The sequence below is a fragment of the Vulpes vulpes genome, chromosome 9 (assembly GCF_048418805.1).
Source record: "Vulpes vulpes isolate BD-2025 chromosome 9, VulVul3, whole genome shotgun sequence".
NCBI lineage: Eukaryota > Metazoa > Chordata > Mammalia > Carnivora > Canidae > Vulpes > Vulpes vulpes.
In genome coordinates, this window is record NC_132788.1 from 99,663,118 (window position 1) to 99,668,126 (window position 5,009).

Here is a 5,009-nt window from a genome sequence, read left to right on the forward strand (position 1 = left end):
TCCACTTCCTAAAACCAGTTATTTCTCATAGAATTACAACAGTAGTAGTCATTCAGAATATGAATTTTAAGTAAAAAGGAAGATACCATTCCTAATAGTGACCCAAAGTATAAGGAAACAATTCTTAAGCACTTGGCCCGGCGATTTCTTTGTACTCAAGAAAATTTGAGGCTCTAATGGGCTTTTGTATGGGTACATTATTCACTCCCCATGTTTACCATCTTATCAATTAACCCTGAGATTCTGTGAAAATATTCAGTTTTGGATACAGTCAAGATGACTGGTGGGACACAAGACAGAGTTTATCTACTCCTTCATTCACCCTGTGGTAATTTGTGGTTTTAGTCAAAACATTTGAGGAATATATCCTCACCTTCATTGGAAAAAGGAGGAGTTGATGGTCCCCAGAAAGAGTCTCTGAGGCCCTAGAGTTGTCCACACAAGTCTTCCACACTTTGGAAGCCTCTGTTATAAAGCAATCACATGCAATACCTACAAATTCAGAAATTTTAACCATTAATAAAAATATAAGTGGATTTGAATACATGGAGAAAAATGCATACTCTAGATGGCAACAGTAAATATGGTAATGATGACACTTCTTCCTCAAATTATATCATCAGTCAACTACAGTCATAGTTTCAGAGAATCAATTGTACATTTCATAAAAGTTTCCTAAATTTCCTTTTTTCCTTGTTTATTTTTTAAATTAAATTTCCATATGCCGCATATAATATAGCACTGACTGCTCATCACATCACGTGCCCTTCTTAATGCTTGTCCTTCAGAAAAATAAGGTCAGTGCAAAACTATACTGCTCTTCTAAAAATGGAATCAATAGGAAAGAAATGATATGGTAGGTATGCAGACGTATTATACACATTATACACATCATAGTCATCTCTCAGTGTGACCCTAGAACAGAAAAGACACTGATCAAATTGATTGGATACTCAGAAAATATCCCTGCATGATTCACAGCTTAACATGTGATAAAGGTGGGAGCACAGATCAAAGGGAAAAGGTGGACTGTTTAGGAGTTTGTGGTGGGAAAACTGGTCCTTTCATGAAGCAAAGTCAATCTGAACTTCTGCCTAAGACCACACACAAACAGAGATTCCAGGATTCAAGAATGAATTTGAAATAGGATTGAGAAGTTAATAGGAGAAGGTGTAGGAGAATCATTTTGATGACCTAGGAGTGGAGATGACATCTTAAACTTAAGAAGCACAAACACTGGTTGATTGTGAAGGAACAAAAACACCAACACGAAGAGCTTTTGTTCAACAAAAGATATCCTGGATCCAGTTAACAGGAGATGGAAAGGTGGGGAAAGATCATTTTAATGGTCCACAATTGACCAGGGAATGTGATGTAGAAGAAGCCAGTTACCTCTACAAGTAGGAGGCTCAATACAGAAATGAGCAAAAGTGTGAGCAGAGAACTCACAGAGGGTGTAGCACAGGCAAAGAAAATAAGCTAAAAAGAAAAAAAAAAGAGAGGGAGGAAAGGAATAAGAGAAAGAAAGGGAAATGCAGTGGGAATTCAGTGTAGACCTATTCAATGCCCCAAATGAGAAAGTGCCCAGTGCTGCTCAGGATCTGGGGAGAAAGCAATATTTGTGCACTGCCTGTGAGAGCCAGTGGGGAAAATTAACAGTTCATCTGCTAAGTGCACCAGCACAGGGCTCCACTATCTATCTCCATTGCTCACATCTGTCAGAAGGGACCTATCAGAGGATGGTTCCGTAACTGCCTGTAGTGGAGAAATGGACAAGCCTGCGTGGGCATCATAACTGGGAAGATGGCAGGTCACATGGGCTGGAGCAAACCCTGGAGCCCTAGGCAGCAGTTCAATGCACCCACAGCAGCATAAATAAACCTGTAAAACGGTCTTGAGTGAATGAAGCAAAAGCACATGAACACTGAAGCATAATTCAACTTAGGCACATGAAAAATACAGCACCTGAAACTATTCTGGATGATATTTAATGGTGCATACATGTCTCTCTACATCTGTCAAAACTCATAGAATCACAACAACACTAATGTGAACACTAATGTAACCTGTGAGCCAAGTTAATAATAACAAATCAATATTGGATGATATTTAATGGTGCATACATGTCTCTCTACATCTGTCAAAACTCATAGAATCACAACAACACTAATGTGAACACTAATGTAACCTGTGAGCCAAGTTAATAATAACAAATCAATATTGGTTCACCAACTGGGACAAATGCACCACAAGAATACCACATTGGACAACTTTTAGCAGCCACCCAGACCTCAACCCACTAGATGCCAGGAGCATTTCTTCCCTCTCCATAAGCTGTCACAACCAAAAGTTCCTCCAGGCATATAGAAACATTCAGGAGGGAGAGGGTAGATTCAGCCCCAAACAAGAATGCTGATTTAGAAGCAGTAAGACACTAGGCTGGGTGAAGAATCCAAGAACAACCTGAAAAGACTCCCAATAATTGCCCGAGGCTGAGAGCCTGTCCTATGATTCTTCTCCCAGGACCTGTCCCCATCCTCTCTTGGCCTTGCTCTCCACAACTGTCAAATATTACAACCTACCCTGTTCCTCCTGGTCCTCCTCAGCCTGGGCTGCCTCTTCCAGGAAGCAGCCAGCAGGGAAGAACAGAAGAAGCTCTCCTGCCTGATGCTGTCAGCAGCACACAGGGGCAGGTGTGGGGCCAGACCTCAGGGCTCCTGGAACTGATGCTGTGTGCTTTAACCTGGCAGTAGCTTCCCAGCAGGCTGCTCCCCAGGGGCTCCCTAGGACACCAACCTGCAAGGGCTGCCCTCAGGGTCTGGAGAGGCCAGGAGGATCATCAGGGGGCCTCCAGGGACCTGCTGCCTGTACACCTTCCTCCAACACTCCAACACAACCAAGGTTCCCTGCTGTCTCTCTCTGCCCAGAGGATTAGAGACTAGGGACTCTCAGTCTTGGGGGAGATAGAGGTGGATTACATGCTGGATTAGTCCCCCTTGGGTCAAGGCAGGGTCAGAGGGAAGACAGGAGCCAAGCACCCCAGAGTGAAAATCCAGGGCCTTGCCTTGGGGTCAAGGCAGGTGGAGGCTTCCCACAATAAGGGCAGTTTAGAGCTGGGTCTCAGAGAGTGGTGTCTTTTGGTCAATGGAAGTGTTCAGTGTCTTCTGGCCAATTGGCCAACCCCGCCTCTACCTGTGGTCAGTTCTTCCCTATCCCTGGTGGCCTGGTGGTCCAAGCCAGAGAGTCCACATTAGTCTGTTCATCCTTGGTTTATAATAACCCATTTGGTCTTTGTCCAGTCCCTGAGACACAGCCCTTAAGCCCTTGTCTCTGGAGTGATACTAGTGGCTTTTTAAATATATATGTAATATACATATATATTGTATTGGAGTTTGATTTGCCAATATATAGTATAACACCCAGTGCTCATCTCGTAAGGGTCCCCCTCAGTGTCTGTCATCCCATTACCCCTACTCTCCGCCCACCTCCCCTTCCACCACCCCTTGTTCATTTCCCAGAGTTAGGAGACTCTCATGTTTTGTCACCCTCTCTAATTTTTCCCACCCATTTTCTCTCCTTTCCCCTAAAATCCCTTTCACTATGTTTTATCTAGGGGCTTTTGATTTTTAGTGAATTGGGTGGTGGCTGGTAGCCCAGGATAACTTTAGGAAGGAGGCTGCTCTCCAGAGCTACCACGCAGTGATCAGAGACTTGGAACCACCAGGGAGGAGAGACGGGTTACAGATTGATACTCTCGTAGCGATGATCAATTATTTAATCAATCATGACCATGTATTAACCTCCATAAAAACTTCCTGAACGAAAGATTTCAGAGATCATAGCAGTTGATGAACCCATGGAGGTACTAGGAGGGTGGCAAGTCCAGAGAGGGCATGGAGATTCCTCACTCCTTCCTCTATACCTTTCAGGATGCATCTCTTTTTTTGGCTGTTTCTGAGTTGTCTTTCATAATAAACCTGAGAGAGTGAGTGTGACATTTTCCTGATTTCTATAACTCATTGTAGTCAAGTATCCAAACTGAAAGGGGGAATTTGGAAATCCTCACATTTGTATCCATTTCAGACAGAAGTGCAGGTACCCTGGGCACCCAATACTTGTGACTGGCATCTCGAGGTAGTTAGTGTCAGTATTGAGCTGAATTATAAGACACCAAGGTGGTGTCTGGGTAGCTGGAGATTTGGTCATTGCTGTGGAAAGAACTCACCCATTTGCTGTTTTGAGAGTTAGCTTCTTCTCAACCCGAAACTGACTGAGACTTTTTTGGCTAGCTAAGAATATATACCACAAAACTGGCAAATAGTACATGAAGTGGGAAACTAACAATGCATTATTTTAGAATCAGGAACAAGCCAAGCTTACTCACTGTCTCTGCTGGTCATTAGCTGGGAACTGATAGCCTGGAGTGGTACTTGAGGATGGTAAGAAAAGAAGGATGATCAGGATCAGAAGGGAAGAGATGTGATCATCTACCTAGAAAGGTAAAAGGATGAAGGTGGAATATATTTGAGCAAACATAGAATTCAAGCTGCAGAAGATTAGATCAACATCCCAAACTCAAAATATGTCCTGTAGAATTACACCCATAGTAATCATGCAAAACATACAATTTAAGGAAAAAGTAAGATAACATGACCATTAGTGATACCAACTATAACAAGACCGCTCTTACACATTTTGACCCGGGATTTCTTTATGCTAAAAAACTATTGAGCCCCTTACAGTGCTTTTGTTTGAGCAAGTTGTAACTCTCCAGTCAGTTATTAAACCGGAGAGTCTTTGAAATATTTAGTTATTGAGGTTTGCACTGCAGAAAATTGACCAAGGAATATTATCTAGAATAAATAAGAAACCAGTTATATTAAGGAGGAGAGACTTCAATACAGAAATGAGACAAGGATATGAGCAGAGAAGTCACAGGAGGAGGTCCACAGACACATGAAACGATGGTTTTAAGGCAAGGAGAGGGTGGAGGAAATGACCCTGCACTT